The sequence below is a fragment of the Nicotiana sylvestris genome, chromosome 8, assembly GCF_000393655.2.
Source record: "Nicotiana sylvestris chromosome 8, ASM39365v2, whole genome shotgun sequence".
NCBI lineage: Eukaryota > Viridiplantae > Streptophyta > Magnoliopsida > Solanales > Solanaceae > Nicotiana > Nicotiana sylvestris.
This window is the reverse complement of record NC_091064.1, coordinates 153993671-154017192: the sequence shown is the minus strand read 5'-3', so window position 1 is coordinate 154017192 and position 23522 is coordinate 153993671. Positions and strand designations below refer to the sequence as shown.

The 23522-nt window shown below is 39.8% G+C and overlaps 1 long non-coding RNA gene across 1 annotated transcript; it reads left to right on the top strand.

Annotated features, from left to right (window-relative positions):
- The first annotated feature begins 1107 nt into the window (after positions 1-1107).
- LOC138874612 (uncharacterized) lies at positions 1108-2833 on the top strand. Its single transcript, XR_011401647.1, has 2 exons — positions 1108-1711; positions 2457-2833. It is a non-coding gene; the product is annotated as an uncharacterized lncRNA (long non-coding RNA).
- Positions 2834-23522: the final 20689 nt, after the last annotated feature.

Genomic DNA, 23522 nt, shown 5'->3' with positions numbered 1-23522 from the left:
TCTCACCTGCCTTACTCCATGTCCCTTTGCGAACGCGAGATCCCTCTCGCGAACGCAAAGAACAAATCTCTACAACAAAATACCATAAAATCTGCTACATTTCCAAAGTCCAAAATGATCCATTAACCACCCGAAACTCACCCGAGGACCTTAGGACCTTAACCAAATATGCCAACACATCCCATAACATCATTCAAACTTGTTTTAACCTTCAGAACACTCAAAACAACATCAAAACATCAAATCACTCTCGGATTCAAGTCTAAGGATTTCCAAACTTTCAAATTTCGCAAATGACGCAAAAAACTATCAAACATCATCCAAATGACCTGAAATTTTGCACACACGTCACAAATTACACAATGGGCCTACTCCAATTTCTGGAATTCCATTCCGACTCCGATATCAAAATTTTCACTGCCAACCGGAAAATGCCAAATTTTCAATTTCGCCAATTCAAGCCTAAATCTTCCATGGACCTCCAAAATACATTCTGATCACGCTCCTAAGTCTCAAATCACCTAACGAAGCTAGCCGAACCACCAAAATTTACATTCGAGGCCTTTTCACATAAGTCAACATCCGGTTGACTTTTCCAACATAAGCTTACTCAAAAGAGACTAAGTGTCTCATACCTCTCCAAAACCACTCTGAACCCGAACCAACCAATCTGATACCACATAATACAGCTGAACAAGATATAAAAAAGCATAAATGGGGGAAACGGGGTTGAAACTCATAAAACGACCGATCGAGTCGTTATAGAAACAATACTAAGCTTTGGAAATTACACAGAGTCTAATGCACTTGTGCTCCTCAATTCTCGTGATTTGACTTAACCAAAGAATATCACAAAAATGGTTCAAGATATATTTTTTGAAGGCATCAAACACAATATAGTACAACTAATAATTTCTTTAAAAGAAAAGAATAAAGAAATAAAGAAAAATTCAAGATGCATTTAGCAAAAGGCTCGATGCATCAGTACTTCTCAAGATCTTTAGTGATTGCCTTTTTTCTTTAAATAAAAGTAGGGGTCCACCCTTTTAGGCAAGGAACAAAAGTAACTCATCTTCTTAGTTTAAGCCACACAAAAATTCTATTTTCAGTTTATTTTCTTCCTTAGCTCACTTCTTCTTTTCATACCACCAAAATTCCTCCCAGAAGAGGTGACGAGAATTGGTTCCAAAGGAACTCAAACTGAAGATCAATTCCTGATAAACAGGATTCATTTTAATGAAGAAGATGGAATTTGAGATTAGTTTATAGCTCAACTCATCCAAGATTATCCGACGGAAGAATTTTCATACCCACCTGATGATATTTGTCTTGACCTAGTCTTGGAGTTTTACCAAAACATCAACTCAATCACAAATATTTCTATGGTGAGAGGAAGACCTAGTAATTTTTTTGGTTGAAGCTATTAATGGTCTTCATTTTCTTGAAGAAGTTGATGACAGAGAAAAATAATGCATTTTCAAGAAACCCCAAACTGAATTTGGTGGAGTCAAATTTATGTCCAAGAGGAGCTAATTGTGCATATAATTCCGAAAGGCAAAAAAGTAAACTTCTTCGCAAGAATATTGGCTACTGTGCTAGGCCAATCTTGAGCTTTGTTGGCAGTAGGTTACTCCCAAACTCACAACAATAAACTTCTTCGCAAGAATATTGGCTACTGTGCTAAGATAATCTTGAGCTTTATTGGTAATAGGTTAGTCCCAAACTCACATCAATATGATATCTATACACCAAGAGTAGCATTGCTCTTTGCTATTAGCATGAAAATGCCTCTGAATATGGATAGAAATAATTATAATCAAGAAGTTTATGGTACCCAGCTACCATAACTTTACTTTGTAAAGTTAATTGTGTCCATCCTAGCCCAAGAATGATTATGTATAGGTATTCCAAATGCATTAATAAATTATTTTGGAATAGAATGAAGATAGTAGAAGGAACAAGAGGGAAAGAACCATTGTCAGAGGCTAGAAGCCAACGTAAAGGAGATGACGGACACCAAATTGGGCAATTAACCAAATAATTTGCAAGGAAGAATTTGAGATTTAATAATATGGAGCATAGATTTACGAATTTGGAAGGATGAATTTATCGGGGATTTCAGAGAGTGGAGCATATATTGATGTAAAAAACCATTTAGAACTTATCCATGATATGTAATCTCTCAAATATGCAATGCCAGATGGCTGAAATATGGGGCTTCACAAGAATGATGAATTATCCGCCTATTTACTGGGCAGATCCAGCCACCACTCCAATTCCGAGATTCTATATTCCTAATGACATTCAGACACCAGGCCAGTAGCTACCTGATAGCCCACCACCACAACCATTGACACATATTCTATCGGATCCAATATCAAATCATAGTAGTAATTTTTTCAGTAATTTACCAGCTCTTGTGGTTGATTTTACTGAAATCTATTCATCCTTCACAGGTGCATTAAAATTACAAGAGGAAAATCCTCCAATAAAAGAGAGCAAAAACCATTGTGGAAGGAAAAGAAAAAGGAAAGGGTGTGATAGTGGATGGAGATACTAGTTATGATTCTGATGAAAAATGGGTGCCCTGTGATAAAAGGAGAAGGAGAAGGTGATGAAGGAATAAAATATGTTTCTTCCTCACGGGACAATCTCATCCGGGAGGATAAAGCATTTTTAAGTGTGGGAAAATTAGTAGTCTATTTAAGTTATTTTTATTTCTTCTTAAGAAATTCCTTTTGTTATGCAGCTTGGTGTTTTTAGAATATACTAGTTTTAGGGTACGCGCTTTGCGCGTGTATAATATATTCGTGAATATACGATTTTGAGACAATCTCTCTCTATCTTTCTTATATATACTATATAATACGTTTGAGTTGTAAAATACAAATTAGAAAAAGTAATCTGTCATCACATAAGTTCTCAAATGCCTTATTATTATTTTTTTCTCGTTTGCCTACGCCAATGTTGAGTTAATATTTTACAAGAAGTAATGTATAAAAAATATAGGGAGTTACCATTCTTTATAATGAATGATGAAAAATTGCAACTCATTTAGAATACGTTTTGTCTTCTAATATTTTATCCTTGTCACTTCAAGTTTGCTCTATCTCTAATTTCTCTTTTCACCAATATTTTTCTTATAAAAATAAATTTATGTACCATATGAGTTTTATCAACTTGAGAAATAATTTTTCGTATATGAATAGTTTTAAAAGAAGTGAAATGAATTTATTTTGCTATTAGTTCTAAAAACTCAAGTATTTATTTAAAAAAATCGTTTATTTTAATTCATATTTTAGTATGAAATCGTCTAGAATTTTACATTTTCAACTATAGTTATAATTTTATCCAATAAAAAATTATTTTTAAAGGGTAAAATATCTATCTAATATTTTACTTTGGATCATCATATTTACAGAATTATTAGTGTTATTGACTCTTGTCGATCACGTCTCTTTATCTGTTGTTTAAACTCTAAATTTTTTTACTATAAGTTCCAAATTATTAATGGTAATAAAATTATAATGTAACTTAAGATTTATGTTAGTTAATTATCTTTTTCAACAAATCTTCTTATTCACTATTTTCTTTCATGGGTTTGGGAAGGATATACTTTTAAAGACCTTGAGATTTAACCTTTACATCACTAAAATTAGGGAGTATGCTAACTTTTCATTACCAAACATTATAAAGAACATTCATAAGCATTATGGAATTAGCAAAGGAAAAGAAAATCAGAGTGGTTGGTAAAAATGGGGCAACTTGGTAAGTAGGATATTTTAGAAATATTTATAAAGTTCAAAATATTGGGCTAGGAATTTATATATATACTAGTTATTTTATCCGTGCTTTGCGCGGTTAATATAATATATATATATATATATATATATATATATATATATATATATATATATATATATATATATATATATATATATATATAATAAAATAAAATAACAAATCCAATCACTCTTTTTGTAGCTCTATAATGGCAAGAGTACTTGAGAAGAAATCCTTTCTAATGGGGAAAAGAAGTTAACAGTCATTTTATAGGTAAAAATTGTAAATTATGTCGTCTGCTCCAATTGTTGAGCGTAGTTCATAGTGTGTAGAGGTGAACTTAATTAATAACTAATAATAAAATGTAAAAATGCGGTTGAATCCTCCAATTTACAATAGTTATACATGTTTAGCTTTTCGTTCATTGAAGGCTACGGAAAACAATAATAATTGATTTAACGCTAAAAGTAGTTTAGTTATTCTTTTGGAGTAAGAACTTATGACAAACTTGATTTGGAGAAATAAATGTTTGTCTTCTCAAGTCATCTGGTGATATTCTACTGCACGTCCATCTTTCTCTAACGGAATATATTCTCTTCTTTTCATTCTTCTTTTGCACCTTTCCGTGTGTGCTTTGATTGGCATTTAAATTATTTTCTTCTTATCACCATGATATCATAGTTCATTTTATCGAATTCTGAAAAGTAAAAATTAAATTTAAAAAAAAAAAAGAATCCAATATCGGCCATATCGGCAGTGAATGAATGAAATTTGCAATCTCCTTCAACTTTTCATTTTCTTTCCTTTTCTTGATTTTTTCCTTCGTTTCCCCATTTCTTTTCTCCTTATTTTTTTTTTCATTCCATTTCTTTCTTCTCTTTGCTTCTTTCCCTTCTTATAATTCTTAAGCAAAAGCGGAAAGCTTAATAATCTGCCTTCCTTCCTTCTGGCGATGTGATGCGAATATCCAGTGTTTGCTCATGATTTTACTTTTCCGTATGAATGAACATAAAATTTACATGTTATGAATAAAAAAAGAACTTACAGATCGAAAAGGAAGTAATAGTGATGGAGAGATTTCAGAATGCGGAAAGCAGCCTTGAAATGACAATGTCTTAAAACTATTTCCTAGAATTTGTGACTGTCACCTAATCTCTGTAACACATGAGTAATGTATGTTGCTAAAGATGAATGATTCACACAGCGGGAAGGCTGAGAAAGCATAAGGATCTGTAGGTTTTTCGTCCTTAAATAAAGTCATATTGAAAGGTTGCAACGGTAGTATTAGGCATGAATGATTACCTGAGTAGTTTTTCTCCATAAATAAAAAATTTGAAAGGTTGCAATGGTTACCGTAAGTGAACATTAAAGTAAATTACCTTTTTAGCAGGGAAAAAAGTCTAAGAAAAAAAGATAAATAAGAAGCCTAGTTTCCAAGAGTGGCAACGCTCATTTGCCCTCTCCCATTCCCATATGTGAGTTAAAATCTAAACAAAATAGATGTAATTGTTCAAAAAGTCTGTCAATAAATGTAATTTATAACTCATTAAATAATTGAGGGTTATGGAGTTGAAAGTCACAACTCTAAATGAAGAGGTGTGAATTATGGGTGTGGATTTTAAAATAAGATAAATAATTAATGAAAGAAAAAAGTCAAAAAATTGAGGAAAATATAAATAGGATTCCTACATTATGGGAGGTGTCACATCATCTTGTTAAGTCCCTCTTTTATATATTTATATAGATAGATTGAGTTGCTATATATTAGTAGTTTTTACTTAGTTAAAATATAGAAAGCATTAATGATCAACCTAATTTTAAAATTTCAAACTCCTAAATATTAGGATTTTAAATTTCTAAATATTAGAAAAATAACCTAAATAACAATTTAGTCCAGTGTGAAATCAACAAATAAAAGGTAAAAAAGCGAACGATATTATATCCAAATAATAATTTCTTACTTAAAGGGTATTTGGCTAAGCTTATAAACTCGTCAAACTGGCTTATAAGCAATTTTTGGCTTATCTACGAGTTTGGTAAAATTAAAAGTGCTTATAAGTTAAGTGCTTATAAGCCAAAAATAAGTCAAAAGTCATAAGTTGGTCTTCCCCAACTTATCAAATTTCAGCCTATAAGCACTTTAGGTTTGACCAAAATATTTACTATTCTATCCCTAAAATACTTCTTGTTAAAACAAAACTCTTCGTATGCCCAATTCTTCAGTTGCTTATTATTAATTTCAGCGATTTTAGCCAAACACATAACTGCTTATTTTTTAAATCAGCTTTAGCACTTAAAAGTGCTTTTCACCACCTAATGTGTCACGACCCGGATTTTCCACCCTCGAGAGTCGTGATGGCGCCTACTAATGAGAGCTAGGCAAGCCAATCCTTTACTGCTTACATCGTTAACAATTACTTCTTTTAACAATTATCGGCGATAGCATGAAAGCGACGGAATTAAATAAATATGCGGAAGACTTAAATTTAAAGAAAACTGAACAATAATGCGAGAATCAGCATATGCCTCTACCCAAGAACTGGTGTCACATTACTCACAAACTTTTAAGAGTGCTAAATGCAACTGTTTGAAAGAAAATATAAACTGTTTGTCTCGAATATATGAGATAACAGACGGAAATAAAAGATAGAGGAGACGTCAGGCCTGCGAACGCCTGCAAGGCTACCTTAGTGTCTCACTGGACTGAAGGTTGGCTCCCGCGCTACTGCTGCTGTCCAAAACTTGGATCTGTACAAAAGAGCACAGAGCGTAGTATCAGCACAACCGGCCCCATGTGCTGGTAAGTGTCTAGCATAACCCCGACGAGGTAGTGACGAGGCTAGGACCAGACTCCAGATAAACCTGTACAGTTATATAATATATGGCGGAAAAGTAAACAAGTAATAAGCAGTTAAAGCTGGGGAAGGGGAACATGCTTTGGGGATAGCAGTTAAAAGAAATAACAGGGAATAATAAGGAAGATAGCACTATAACTTCTATCACAAATGAAGAAAATAAAGGCAACTTTCACTTTCAGTTTCCTCTTGTTGCAGGCGTGCAACCCGATCCCATTTCTTATATCTCGTGGTAGGCGTACCACCCGCTCCCATTTTATTCTATCTCGTGGTAGGCGTACCACCCGCTCCCATTTCATTATATCTTATGGTAGGCGTACCACCCGCTCCCATTTCATAATATCTTGTGGTAGGCGTACCACCCGCTCCCATTTCATCAATCTTGTGGTAGGCGTACCACCCGCTCCCATTTCATTCTATCTCGTGGTAGGCGTACCACCCGCTCCCATTTCATTATATCTTGTGGTAGGCATACCACCCGCTCCCATTTCATAATATCTTGTGGTATACGTACCACCCGCTCCCATTTCATCAATCTTGTGGTAGGCGTACCACCCGCTCCCATTTTATTATATCTTGTGGTAGGCGTACCACCCGCTCCCATTTCATAATATCTTGTGGTAGGCGTACCACCCGCTCCCATTGCATAATATCTTGTGGGAGGCACACCACCCGCTCCCATTTTAGTTCATCACATAATCACAAGAAATCCCGGCAAGGGAACATAAGTAATATAATAACTTCCCGATAAGGGAACAAGGATATCAAAATAGTCATCCCGACAAGGAGAATCAGCTATAACCAATCTCACTTTGCTAGTACTCAGTTCAATTAATGGAAATACTTAATCATAGAGGATCATTAATTAAAGTATACAAGGTGTCATTCAAAAACACAACAACTTTCAAGTTAAGACCCACGGTTATGCTTGACACCAACGTATAGATACTCGTCACCATGCCTATACGTCGTACTCAACAAGAAGCAAGTAGCAAATATGACTCAACTCCTAATCCCTCACGTTAGGGTTAAACCAAACACTTACCTCGGTGCCTTGAACGCCACTCAAGTCTCAATTATAACTTTACCTCTTGATTCCACCACCAATCCTCTCGAATCTAGTCATAAGTTGCTTAATCACATTAATAAATGCAACCCCAATGCATGAAAATGAGTTTTCCAAAGTTTTACCCAAAATTCAAAATTCACCCCCAGGCCCACGTGGTCGCAACCCGAGGTTCGGACCAAAACTCGATTACCCATTACCCCACAAATTCAAATAAATGGTTTGTTTTGAAATCGGACCTCAAATTGAGGTCCAAATCCCTAATTTTAGAAAAACCTAGGTTCTACGCACATCACCTAATTTCCCCATGAAAATCTTTGATTTGAAGTTGAAATCATGTTAAAAGATGTTAAGAAGTGAAGAAAATAAGTTAGAAATCACTTACAAATCGTTTCGGAGAAGAGACGTTGTTTGAAAATCGCCTATTATATTTTGGGGTTTTGAAAAGTGTAAAATAACTGAAATTCATGTGTATTTATACCCCTCTAAAGTTCCCACCGTGGACCGCGCAAGAAGAACCGCGGCCGCGTAGGCTCCCTGAAGACCTGCGGATCATTGCCCCGTGCGAACCGCACCAAGCCGACCGCAGCCGCACAGCACCCACCGCGGACCGCTCAAGGCGACTGTGGCCACGCTGGTCCCTCGGCGGCTGCACGTGATTGCTCGCGGACCGCGCAAGAGGGTTCAGAGACCTGTCAAAATTCCTGAACCTGCAACATCTGATCTTCTAAAGCCTAAGGCATCCCGGAACCTATTAGAAACTCACCCGAGCCCTCGAAACTCTAAACCAAGCATGCACACTACCTCAAAAACACCCTACGAACATATTCGTGTAATCACATTACCAATATAACATCATGAACATCGAATTGAGCCTCATGATCCATGAAATTGCTCAGATTTCCTTTTAAACATCAATTTTTCCAATTTGGGTTCGGATCACGTCAAACGACGTCCATTTTTGACCAAATATTACAGGAGTGATTCAAAACATATATAAGACTCGTACCGGGCACCGGAACCAAAATACGGACCCGATACCATTGCATTCTAATCAGATTTCATTTCCATTTTCTTTAAACATTTTTAGAGAACAGTTTCACTTAAAAATTCATAACTCGAGCTGGGGACCTCGGAATTCGATTCCGGGCATACGCCCGAGTCCCATATTTTCCTACGGACCCTCCGGGACCATCAAATCACGGGTCCGGGTCCGTTTACCTAAAATGTTGACCGAAGTCAAATTTATTCATTTCGAGGTCAAAACTTAGCAATTTTCACAAGATTTCACATTTCAGCTTTCCGGCTACGTGCCCGAACTGCGCACACAAATCGAGGCGACTCTAAATGAGGTTTTTAGGGCCGCGGAGACACAGATTTCAATTAGAAATAGGTGATAACCCCTTTTGGATCGTCACATTCTCCACCTCTAAAACAATCGTTCGTCCTCGAACGGACAGAAGAAGGAAGTACCTGAGTCGGGGAAAAGATGAGGATACCGGTCCCGCATATCGGACTCGAACTCCCAGGTCAATGCCTCAGGGGGCTGACCTCTCCACTGAACACGAACCGAAGGAAAACTCTTCGACCTCAGCTGGCCCTGGCGGTCTAGAATAGCCACCGGCTCCTCCTCATACGACAAATCCTTGTCCAACTGGACAGTGCTGAAATCTAACATGTGGGATGGATCGTCGTGGTATTTCCGAAGCATAGACACATGAAACACTGGATGCACGGCTGATAAGCTAGGCGGCAATGCAAGTCTATAAGCCACCTCTCCCACTCAATCAAGGATCTCAAATGGACCAATGAACCTAGGGCTAAGCTTGCCCTTCTTCCCAAATCTCATCACGCCCTTCATAGGCGACACTCGGAGCAACACCCGCTCACCAACCATAAAAGCCACGTCTCGAACCTTACGATCTACATAGCTCTTTTTCCTGGACTGAGCTGTACGAAGCCTATCCTGAATGATCCTGACCTTGTCCAAGACCTCCTGAACCAAATCTATACCCAACAATCGAGCCTCTCCCGGCTCAAACCATCCAATCGGAGATCGACACCGCCTACCATATAAAGCCTCATAAGGAGCCATCTGGATACTCGACTGGTAGCTATTGTTGTAGGCAAACTATGCTAAAGGCAAGAACTGATCCCGCGAACCTCCAAAGTCAATAACACAAGCTCAGAGCATATCCTCCAATATTTGAATAGTCCGCTCGGACTGTCCATCCGTCTGAGGATGAAATATTGTACTCAACTCAACTTGGGTGCCTAACCCTCACTGAGCTGCTCTCCAGAAATGTGAGGTGAACTGCGTACCTCGGTCCGAAATGATAGATATCGGCATACCATAAAGACGAACAATCTCCTAGATATAGATCTCAGCTAACCTCTCGGACGAATAGGAGACTGCCACAGGAATGAAATGCGCTGACTTGGTCAACCTATCAACAATGACCCAAACTGCATTGAACTTCTTCCGGGTCAACGGAAGTCCAGTAACGAAGTCCATAGTGATTCTCTCCCACTTTCACTCGGGAAGCTCAATCCTCTGAAATAAACCACCAGGCCTCTGATGCTCATACTTAACCTGCTGACAATTAAAACACCGAGCCACATAGGCAACAATATCCCTCTTCATTCTATGCCACCAATAATGCTGCCGCAAATCCTGATACATCTTCGCGGTACATGGATAGAGTACCGGGAACTATGGGCCTCCTCTAAAATCAACTCTCGAAGCCCATCCACATTAGCCACACAAACTCGACCCTGCAATCTCAGAACTCCATCATCACCTAAGGTAACCTGCTTGGCACCCCCACACTGCATCGTGTCTCTAAGGACACACAAATGGGGATCATCAAACTGCCGATCACGGATACACTCCAATAACGAAGAACGAGTGACTGTGCAAGCTAATACTTGACTAGGCTCAGAAATATCCAACCTCACAAATCGATTGGCCAAAGTCTGAACATCCAAAGCAAGCGGACTCTCACCGATTGGAATATAAGCAAGACTGCCCATACTTGCTGACTTTCTACTCAAAGCATCGGCCACCACGTTGGCCTTTCCCGGGTGATATAGGATAGTGATGTCATAATCTTTCAACAACTCCAACCACCTCCTCTGCCTCAAATTCAACTCCTTTTGCTTGAACAAATACTGAAGACTCTTATGATCCGTGAACACCTCACATGCCACGCCATACAGGTAATGCCTCCAAATCTTCAATGCGTGAACAATGGCTGCCAACTCCAAATCATGCACTGGATAGTTCTTCTCATGAACCTTCAACTGCCTCGAAGCATAGGCAATGACCTTGCTATCCTGCATCAACACTGCACCAAGTCCAATGCGAGATGCATCACAATAAACTGTGTAAGGCCCTGAACCTGTAGGCAAAACTAACACTGGCACCGTAGTCAGGGCTGTCTTGAGCCTCTGAAAGCTCGCCTCACACTCGTCCGACCATCTGAACTAGGCACCCTTCTGGGTTAACCTGGCCATCGGGGCTGCAACAGATGAGAACCCTTCCATGAACCGACGATAGTAGCCTGCCAATCCCAAGAAACTCCGAATCTCTGTAGCTAATGCTGGTCTAGGCTAGTTCTTGACTGCCTCAATCTTCTTTGGATCAACCTGAATACCCTATGCTGATACAATGTGAACCAGGAACGCCACTAAACTCAACCAGAACTCACACTTCGAGAACTTAGCATATAATTGACTATCCTTCAGAGTCTGAAGAACCACTCTGAGGTGTTGCTCGTGCTCCTCCTGGCTGCAGGAATATATCAAGATATCATCAATAAAGACTATCACGAAAAAGTCCAAATAAGGCCTGAACACTCGGTTCATCAACTCCATAAATGTTGCTGGGGCATTGGTCAACCCGAATGACATAACCAAGAACTCATAATGCCCGTACCGAGTGCGGAAAGCTATAGGGACATCGGATGCCCTAATTCTCAACTGGTGGTAGCCAGATCTCAAGTCAATCTTTGAAAATACCTTGGAACCCTGAAGTTGATCGAACAAATCATCAATCCTCAGCAGTGGATACTTATTCTTAATTGTAACCTTGTTCAATTGCCGGTAATCAATGCACATTCTCATCAAACCATCCTTTTTCTTTACAAACAAAACCGGCGCACCCCAAGGCGAAACGCTGGGTCTAATGAAACCCTTCTCAAGCAAATCCTGCAAATGTTCCTTTAACTCTTTCAACTCCGGCGAGGCTATATGATATGGCGGAATAGAAATGGGCTGAGTGCCCGAAGCCAGATCAATGCAGAGATCAATGTCCTGGTCGGGTGGCATCCTCGGCAGGTCTGAAGGAAAAACCTTAGGAAACTCACGAACCACGGGCACATAATCAATACAGGGAACCTTAGCACTGAAGTCACGAACATAAGCCAAATATGCCAAACACCCTTTCTCGACCATATGTCGAGCCTTCACATACGAAATAACACTTCGGGTAGAATGACCAGGAGTCCCTCTCCACTCTAAATGGGGCAAACCCGGTAAGGCTAAGGTCACGGTCTTGGCATGGCAATCCAAGATAGCTTGGTACGGGGATAACCAATCCATTCCCAATATAACATCGAAGTCGACCATGTCTAAAAGCAACAAATCAACACGGGTCTCAAGACCCCCAAACACTACAATACAAGAACGATGAACTCGGTCGACCACAATAGAATCACCCACCGGTGTAGACACATAAACAAGAATACTCAATGAATCACTAGGCATGACCAGGTACGGGGCAAAATAAGATGACACGTACGAATACGAAGACCCTGGATCAAATAGCACTAAAGCATCTCTATCTCAAACCAGTATAGTGCCTATAATGACTGCATCTGAAGACTCAGCCTCTGGCCTAGCTGGAAGTGCATAACATCAGGGCTGGACCCCACCACCTTGAACTACCTCTTTGGGATGGCCTGCTGCTGGTTGGCCTCCACCTCTGGAGGCTTGAGCTCCACCTCTAGGACCTCTATCTCCACCTCTAACACCTCTGCCCCCTCCTCTAGCTGACTGGGTAGGCTGTGGGACATTTGGTGCCTGTACCATAGCACGAGAACCCTGATGCAGAGAATTGCTCGAAGCTCGAGGGCAATACCTAGCAACGTGCCTCATGTCGCCACAAGTAAAACAAGCCCACGGTTGCTGGGGCTGACGAACATGGAAACTCTGAAGAGGCAGTGCACTGATAGGTGCTGATGGTGCACTGTAAGGCTGCTGATCAGAATAGTGCGTCTGAGAACCACGACCACCTGAAGTACCATGGGAGACCTGAAGAGCTGACTGAAAGGGCCTAGGAGGATGGCCTCTACCATATGAATATCTACCTCCAGACGAGGTACCACTGAATCTACCTGAATGACAGGGCCACTTATCCGACCCATGACCACCTCCCTGTGACATAACCATCTCAACTCTGCGGGCCACATTGGCCGCCTCCTGAAATGTAATCTCACTCCCGGCCTCCTTGGCCATCTGAAGATGAATCGGCTGAATAAGACCATCAATAAACCTCCTTACCCTCTCTCTCTCGGTGGGAAGTATGACAAGAGCATGGCGAGCTAGATCAATGAACCTGGTCTCATACTGAGTGACCGTCATGAAACCCTGCTGAAGGCGCTCAAACTGCCTCCGATAGGCTTTTCTCTGCGTCACGGGGAGAAACTTCTCCAGAAACAACACTGAAAACTGCTCTCATGTCAAAGATGGCGATCCGGCTGGTCTCGCTAAGCAATAATCCCTCCACCAAGTCTTGGCGGATCCAGATAAGCGAAATGCAGCAAAATCGACCCCATTGGTCTCCACAATGCCCATGTTCCTGATAACCTCGTGGCAGCTGTATAGGAAATCCTGGGGATACTTAGAAGGAGCTCCGCTGAAAGTAGTAGTGAAGAGCTTGGTGAATCTATCCAGTCTCCACAAAGCATCGGCGGACATAGCAGCTCTATCGTCGGTCTGAGACACTACAGCCAGTTGAACTGTCACCGCTGGCTGAACCGCTAGAACCTGAATCTGGGGAGCTACCTGCTCCGGAGTGCGTGTAGCAGGAGTCTGAGCCCCTCCTCCAGCCTGAGAAGTGGTTGGTGCTACAGAAAGCAAACCTGCTCGGGTGACACTCTCCATAAGGCCCACCAATCGAACCAGAGCGTCCTGAAGAACTAGGGTAGCGATAAACCCCTCTAGGACCTGATCTGGGCCCACCAGAACTGTTGGGGCTGGAACCTCTTCCTCAAAATCAACTTGAGGCTCCGCCACTGGTGCCACTGCTCGGGGCTGAGCTCTGCCCCTGCCTTGGCCTCTAGCACGACCTCGGCCTCGCCCTCTGCCCCTAGTGGGAGCTGCTGTAGGGGGCTCGGGATGCTGAGCAGTAGATGAGGAAGCGCGTGTTCTCGCCATCTGCGAAGAACAGAGTAGAAGTTCAATTAGCATTTGAGAAACAAATCCGCATGAAAAGAAAGAACAAAAGTGAAGTTTTCCTAACTCGGTAGCCTCTGGGGGATAAATACAGACGTCTCCGTACCGATCCATCAGACTCTACTAAGCTTGTCCGTGAGTTGTGAGACCTATGTAACCTAGAGCTCTGATACCAACTTGTCACGACCCGGACTTCCCACCCTCGGGAGTCGTGATGGCGCCTACTAATGAGAGCTAGACAAGCCAATCCTTAACTGCTTACATCGTTAATAATTACTTCTTTTAACAATTATCGGCGATAGCATGAAAGCAACAGAATTAAATAAATATGCGGAAGATTTAAATTTAAAGAAAACTGAACAATAATACGAGAATCAACATATTCCTCAACCCAAGAACTGGTGTCACATTACTCACGAACTTCTAAGAGCACTAAATACAACTGTTTGAAAGAAAATATCAATTGTTTGTCTCGAATATATGAGAGAACAGACGAAAATAAAAGATAGAGGAGATGTCGGGCCTGTGAACGCCTGCAAGGCTACCTTAGAGTCTCACTGGACTGAAGGCTGGCTCCCGCGCTACTGTTGCTATCCAAAACCTGGATCTGTGCAAAAGAGCACAGAGCGTAGTATCAGCACAACCGGCCCCATGTGCTGGTAAGTGTCTGGCCTAACCCCGCCGAGGTAGTGACGAGGCTAGGACCAGACTCCAGATAAACCTGTACAGTTATATAATATATGGCGGAAAAGTAAACAAGTAATAAGCAGTTAAAGCTGGGGAAGGGGAACATGCTTCAGGGATAGCAGTTAAAAGAAATAATAGGGAATAATAAGGAAGCTAGCACTATAACTTCTATCACAAATGAAGAAAATAAAGGCAACTTTCACTTTCAGTTTCCTCTTGTTGCAGGCGTGCAACCCGATCCCATTTCTCATATCTCGTGGTAGGCATACCACCCGCTCCCATTTCATTCTATCTCGTGGTAGGCATACCACACGTTCCCATTTCATTATATCTTGTGGTAGGCGTACCACCCACTCCCATTTCCTAATATCTTTTGGTAGGCGTACCACCCGCTCCCATTTCATCAATCTTGTGGTAGGCGTACCACCCGCTCCCATTTCATTCTATCTCGTGGTAGGCGTACCACCCGCTCCCATTTCATAATATCTTGTGGTAGGCGTACCACCCGCTCCCATTTCATCAATCTTGTGGTAGGCGTACCACCCGCTCCCATTTCATTATATCTTGTGGTAGGCGTACCACCCGCTCCCATTTCATAATATCTTGTGGTAGGCGTACCACCCGCTCCCATTTTAGTTCATCACACAATCACAAGAAATCCCGGCAAGGGAACATAAGTAATATAATAACTTCCCGACAAGGGAACAAGGATATCGAAATAGTCATCCCGGCAAGGAGAATCAGTTATAACCAATCTCACTTTGCTAGTACTCAGTTCAATTAATGGAAATACGTAATCATAAAGGATCATTAATTAAAGTATACAAGGTGTCATTCAAAAATACAACAACTTTCAAGTTAAGACCCACGGTCATGCTTGACATCAATGTATAGATACTCGTCACCATGCCTATACGTCGTACTCAACAAGAAGCAAGTAGAAAATATGACTCAACTCCTAATCCCTCAAACTAGGGTTAAACCAAACACTTACCTCGATTCCTTAACACCACTCAAGTCTCAATTATAGCTTTACCTCTTGATTCCACCACCAATCCGCTCGAATCTAGTCATAAGTTGCTTAATCACATTAATAAATGCTAAATGAATCAACCCCAATGCAAGAAAATGAGTTTTCCAAATTTTTACCCAAAAGTCAAAATTCACCCCCAAGCTCACGTGGTCACAACCCGAGGTTCGGACCAAAACCCGATTACCCATTCCCCCACAAATTCAAATATATGGTTTTTTTTTTTTGAAATCGGATCTCAAATTGAGGTTCAAATCCCTAATTTTAGAAAAACCCATGTTCTACCCACATCACCCAATTTCCCCATAAAAATCTTTGATTTGAAGTTGAAATCATGTTAAAAGATGTTAAGAAGTGAAGAAAATAAGTTAGAAATCACTTACCAATCGTTTCGGAGAAGAAAAGTTGTTTGGAAAATCGCCTCTTATGTTTTGGGGTTTTGAAAAGTGTAAAATAACTGAAATTCACGTGTATTTATACCCCTCTGAAGTTCCCACCGCGGACCGCGCAAGAAGGACCGCGGCTGCGCAGGATCCCTGAAGACCTGCGGATCATTGCCCCGTGCGAACCGCACCAAGCCGACCGCGGCCGCACAACACCCACCGCGGACCACTCAAGGCGACCGCGGCCGCACGTGATTGCTCGCGGACCGCGCAAGAGGGTTCAGAGACCTGTCAAAATTCCTGAACCTGCAACATCTGATCTTCTAAAGCCTAAGGCATCCCGAAACCTACTAGAAACTCACCCGAGCCCTCGACACTCTAAACCAAGCAAGCACACTACCTCAAAAACACCCTACGAACATATTTGTATGATCAAATCACCAATATAATATCATGAACATCGAATTGAGCCTCATGATCCATGAAATTTCTCAGATTTCCTTTTAAACATCAATTTTCCCAATTTGGGTTCGGATCACGTCAAACGATGTCCGTTTTTTACCAAACTTTACAGGAGTGATTAAAAACATATATAAGACTTTTACCGGGCGCCGGAACCAAAATACGAGCCCGATACCATTGCTTTCTAATCAGATTTCATTTCCATTTTCTTTAAACATTTTCAGAGAACAATTTCACTTAAAAATTCATAACTCGAGTTGGGGACCTTGGAATTCGATTCCGGGCATACACCGTCAAATCACGGGTCCGGGTCCGTTTACCTAAAATGTTGACTGAAGTCAAATTTATTCATTTCGAGGTCAAAACTTAGCAATTTTCACAAGATTTTACATTTAAGCTTTCCGGCTACGCGCCCGGACTCCGCACACAAATCGAGGCGACTCTAAATGAGGTTTTCAGGGCCTCGGAGACACAGATTTCAATAAGAAACAGGTGATGACCCCTTTTGGGTCGTCACATAATGCTTATCAGCTGCTCTAAATCAGCTAAGCCAAATGGGCTCTTATTCTTTGTTGACTTTGCTATTTTTAGTTTCCTAGATCGTCAATATATCCAAACTCATTTTTCTCATTTGAACTGATGATATAATAATTTTGATCGAATTTTTCAACCAAAAGCGAAGATAATATATCTTGATATTCTCAATTATTCTTTGATCCAAAGAAAAATTATTAAAGTGTGTGCAACTTAGTTTAGTGATATACAATATTTACGATTGTTATTAGATCTTGATAAATACGGAATAGAATTCAAATTTTTTCTTTTTTTCTTAGGATATGAATTTGACTAAAGATTATTTTACGCAATTCAGATAAGAAAATAAGTTATATAAGTTAAAATTCTATTCGATGTTGAATTTCTAAATATTAGAACTCCCTCTGAATAATCCAAATAAATAAAGATTAATGGCAAAATGTTAGTTAATTTTAAAGTTTTAATGTTATAAGTATAATTTGAATGATATAATATTTGACATAAAATATAACTTACATGTTATCCATCATTAATGATTAAAAGATTTATATTAAAAATAGCAAATTTATAAGTCAAGTTAAACTTGTTGTGCACATGTAAAAATTTGGATTAACATTCAAAAATGCTAATGATTCCTACAAAAATTAAAACGAAGGCAGAAATTTCTAAAAGTCTTTTGTTATAATTCCAAAAGTGTTAAAACTTGTAAACATGAAAGAGTCAAATTTGAGGAAAATTGTTACACGATTTAAATAAGGAAAAAATATTTATAAGTAAAATTTTACTCAATTTAGATTCCTAAATATTAGGAGTTTTTAGATACCTTAAAGGAAAAATATTTAATAAATAAAATTTAGCTTATCTTAATGTCTTACATATTAGGTAAATTATTAAACTGCAATTACAATTTTGTTTAATGTAAAGTTTATTTTTAAGGGATAAAAAAGGCAAACGATATTTTTCTAAAGGCATTCGTACTTTTAATATAGTATAGATAGGTAGTATAAGTTTCTTAGTTATCTTGGTATTGGAAGAATGTAAATAGGTGGAACCCAGGAAAATGCAGATTGTTGGCTCAAATTTGTGCAAGTTTTTGTTCAGCCAAATGTGGAACATTGAAAATGGAAAATATATGCATTTTAATATAGCTATATTTTATTTATTTTTATTATATTTTCACTATCCTTATATTTTATAATATTAAACTAATAAGTGCATAAAGCACTAACTATTTATTGTCTTTGTTGGTAAAGGAACTCAATAGAAAAGAGGAAAAAATAGAATGGAGCAAAATAATGCCAAATACATCTGGCAGTTTGGTAGAGAAATGTGTTTTAATATGTATGATTTTATATGTGTATGATAGTATTTCTTTTTATATATTCTAGTGGTTCAATTCAACAATGTGTTTCATTTTATGTATTCTAACATTGTAGTTATATATATAAATATATGTATTAATCGAGAGTTGACCTTATTTATTTTGAGTTCGGATCGTGGTTTCTAGAGTAGGTATTTGTCTTTTTGGACTTGCATACAAAGTTTGAGGCCATTCTGAGTTGATTTGATATGGTTCAGCGTGAGTTTTGGAAGTTGAAAGTTCATTAGTTTATTAGGCTTGAATTAAGATGTGATTCTTAGTTTTAATATTGTTTGGTGTGATTTGAGGTCTCGAGTAGGTCCGGATTATATTTTAGGAATGGTTAGTGTGATTGGATAGGGTCCTGGGGGCGTTACATATGCTTCGTATGGGCTATGGCTCATTTCTTCACATCATGAATTGTTGATGGTTGGTGTTTGATATTCTTCTTCGCAATCACGAAGAGTACATCGTGTTCGCGTAGTGTATTTTGGTGGCTAACAGCTTCTCAACATCACGTTCGCAGTGATATGATCGCGATCGCGTACTTGGGGAGAGCTAACTCATTGCATTTGCATATGAAAGTTGCGATCGTGTGGCGAATGGTTAGGCTGGGGTGGCCAGGAGCTTGGCCTTCACGTTCGTGAGTGTTTGGTCGTGTTCACGTAAGTAGATTGGGGTTAGGCATCCCGTTCACGACTTGTGTGTCGCGTTCGCGTAGAATGTTTTTGGCAGCTCGGCATTTTATGCATCGTGATCGCGTGGATGCTTCCACCATCGCGATGTATTTCACTCGACAGAATGTGTGACGTACTCTATTTTGGGTGATTTTAGAGAGAATTTTCACGATTTGGATTGACTCGGCAGAAGTATTCTTGACTCGGATTTGGTTATATTTCATGATTTCATCATTATTTTTAGCATTTAATTGAAGATTTAAATTGAAAAAATTGGGAATTTTAGTATAAAAAAAGCTTTTCAAAAATATAAATTGATGGTTTGAGGGCCGATTTGAGATCGGAATTGGATGATTTTGGTATGGTTGGACCTATATAGGATGGGTGTTCAATTTTGCGAGTTTTGTCGGGTTTCGAGGTGCGGGTCCGAGTTTGATTATTGGTTATTATTAAATATCGAAGCTTTATTATCTGGAATTATTTTCTATACTTTTATTTACGATATGAAGTTATTTTGGCTAGATTCGAGCCGTCCGGAGGTTGTTTCACACAATAAGGGCTTCTTAGAGTATTGATTTAGCTTCTTTGAGGTAAGTATCTTGTCTAACCTTGTGTGGGAGAAATTTTCCTGAAGGATTTTATTTATTTGCATTATTTGAATTATGTGAAAGATGTGTACATGGTATTTGACCGGTTTAGACTATTATGCATTTAATTGAAGTTGTTATATGGGACACCTTTCATTATTGATTCAATTCCTGTTTTATTTTGTTATTGTTGAAAACTATTGTACACCTTATTGTTGAGCCGTAGGCTATGCTTTATTGTGATATTGGTATTATTATTTTGGCCATATTGTGGCATATTTGGACATTTTATTGTGGGGATTAATTGTTGTTATGAGGAGCATAAGAGTGGCACATCAATATTGTTGATTTTGCGGAGCAATACGAGTGACTTTTGTGTTATTGTAAGGGTGAAGCGATACACGTGGCTATTGATATACTTTCTAGGTGGAGCGGTACGTATGGCTATTGTGTTATTCTTCGGGCGGAGCTATATGGATAGCTTATGTGACATTGTCGAAGCAGAATGATAAAGGTGGCTATTATGATATTTTTAATGCGGTTGGATAAGGGTGGCTATGTGGGGATGTAACGAACCGGTCAGTTGTTTCGAGAGTTATAGCCCGGTTTCCTCATTTCCTGCTTTTTTGTGTTCTTCAGCTGTATTTTGACTTACCGGGTTAGTTGGTTTGGGTATGGAGTGGTATTGGAGCGAATTGAGACACTTAGTGTCTTATGAGAAGGTTTAAGTTGGAAGAGTTGACCGGATGTTGACTTAGGTGTAAACGACCTCGGATTTGAATTTGATGGTTCCATTAGCTCCGTTAGGATATTTTGGACTTAGGAGCACGTCCAGAATGTTATTTGGAGGTCGTAGTAGAAAAAGGCTTAGATTGGCAAAAGTTAGAATTTTGGCGATTTTGGTCGGCAGTGAAAATTTTGATATCGGTGTCGGATTGGATATCTGGAAGTTAGAGTAGGTCCGTGGTGTCATTCTGACTTATGTACAAAATTTAAGGTCATTCGGACGTGTTTTGGCGGGTCTCGGCATTGTTTGTGGAATTCGGAAGTTTAGAGATTCTTAAGCTTGAATCCAAGGATATTTTGGCGTTTTGAGTGATTTGAAAGTTCGACTAAGTTCTTATGATGTTGTTGGATCTGTTGGTATGTTTGGTTGTGGTCTTGAGGACCTCGAGGTGATTTCGTGTAGTGATGGGAGTGTTTGGAGTTGGAAAAATGCAGCTGAAGCTGCTGTTGCTAGTGTTTCCGCACCTGCGGAGTGGGAGCCACGGGTGCGAGGTCATAAAAGCAGATTTTGGGGTGTAGGTGCACAGTTGGATCATAGGTGTGGCCCGTTCCCCACATCTGCGATGACCGCAGATGCGGTCAGGTGATCGCAGAAGCGGAGTCAGCTTTTAATGAAATTCCGCAAAAGCGGAGCCCTTTTCGCTGATGCGATTCCGCAGGTGCGGAAATAGGACCGCAAGTGCAGTTTTGCTAGGCAGAAAAACCCCAGCTCGAGATTTTGTTCTCCATTTTCAATTTTTGACTTGAGGAACTCGGGAGAAAGGCAATTTTTTGAAGGATTTCGAGGAGCAATGTTGGGGTAAGTGATTCTAACCCATAATGGAATAAATTTCATGAATCTATGGCTTTATTCATCATCTAATTAGGGATTTGAGCTAGAAATTTTGGGGATTTAGGGCTTGAGAATTGGAGAGTGAATTTTGAGGATTTGAGTGACCAAATGAGGTAGGATTTTGATAAATTTGGTATGGTTAGACTCGTGAGTGAATGGGCTTTCGGATTTTGTAACTTTTGTTGGATTTCGAGACTTGGGCCCAGGGACCGAGTTTTAGCCGATTTCGGATATTGGCTATGAATTAGTGTTTTTTCTTGTGGAATTGATTCCTTTAGCCTATATTGATCGTATTGTATTGCTTGTGGCTAGATTTGGGCCGTTCGGAGGCTGAGTTGAAAGACAAGGGCATTGCGGAGTAGGATTTTGCTCGATTTGAGGTAAGTAACACTTTCAAACTTGGTTCTAAGGGTTCGAAACCCGGAACTACGTGTTATGTGGTTAGAATTGAGGTGACGCACATGCCAAGTGATGGGCGTGCAGGCGTGCACCATGAAAATTGCGACCTGGTTCATTCTATGGCACCGTTTAATGACTCTTTCTTGTTGATATATATGTTTCCGTTATGTGATAAAGTAATTGAGTTGTAAACGTGCTAGATATCATGTTAGGGCTTCACGCCGATACTGTTGGGACCCCTAGTAGTCGTTTCTTGTTGTCATCTCACTGATTTCACTGTTATTTTGTACTCAGTTATATTCATGCATTTCATTTCATATCTCAGCCTTAGTTGTTATTATTGGCATAACATATCATTGTTTTCGAACGAGTTTTCATTACATTGTGAGCTCGTGGGTGAGACTGGAGAGTGATGACTGAGTGAGGCCGAGAGCCTGATTATGAGTGATAGTTATGGGATCGGGTAGCATGCCGCAGCGATTATATTGATTTGTGAAAGCGCTTGAGCTATAGGAGCCCCTTCGGAGTCTGTACACACCCCCAGTGAGCGCGAATGATATTTTTGAGGGATGGATTTCTGTCATGACCCAAGTTATGTCTTCGTGAACCCTCGTGATGGCCCCTAGTCTCTACGACTAGGTAAGCCTAACATTTTTGCGGAAATGAAACGAAAACATGATAACGAACAATTTAACAGGTAAATTTAATTAAGAAGTTTAGATGCCGCTCAGCATATACAATAATCACTCTCGAACTGAACATAATGCTCCCAAAACCTAGAATATCATGAGTCGCAAGCTACAGAAGTAAATAGTGCTTCTAAATTCCAGAAACTATCAACGAAGAAAATACAAGAAAGTCTTTAACTTAAAGAAGAGTAGAGAGGGACTCCTAGGTCTGCGAACATTGCAGATATACCTCGAAGTCTCTAAGATCACCTCGCCTCACTGGAAATATGGCTGGGAAAAGGTACCTGGATCTGCATACGAAAAACATGTGCAGGAAAGGGCATGAGTACGCCACAGTGGTACCTAGTAAGTGTCAAGCCTAACCTCGGTCAAGTAGTGACGAGATCAGGTCAAGGCCCTACTGGTATATATGTATAATAAGATAATACAGTATGAAATATCGTAGTAAAGATAAATACTAATAGTCAACGAGAATGAAATCACAGAAAAATAACAACTCAGTACACAGAGATAGCAACAGGGGATCTCCCGGGATACCATCCCGTAGTCCCAAACGTAAATGTATAGGGGATCTCCCAGGATACTGTCCTGTAGTCCCAAACGTAAATGTGCAGGGGAATATCCCGGAATACCATTCTGTAGTCCCAAAGTAAATATCCAGTACAGGGGGATCTCCCGAGATACCATCTCGTAGTCCCAAACATAAACGTGCAGGGGGATCTCCCGGAATACCGTTCCGTAGTCCCAAAGTAAATATACAACTCAATCAACATAAACAATAGTTTCAACAAGGAATTCTATAGTTTAGATTAAGTTCTAATCAAAGAAGACATGTAATTTGGCACTAAACATGCTGCATAGATTTCAGGTAGGCAGTTAAGACAGCTAAGGCACGTAGGCATGATTTCCTACGCTAATCAGGATAGTTGCACAAAC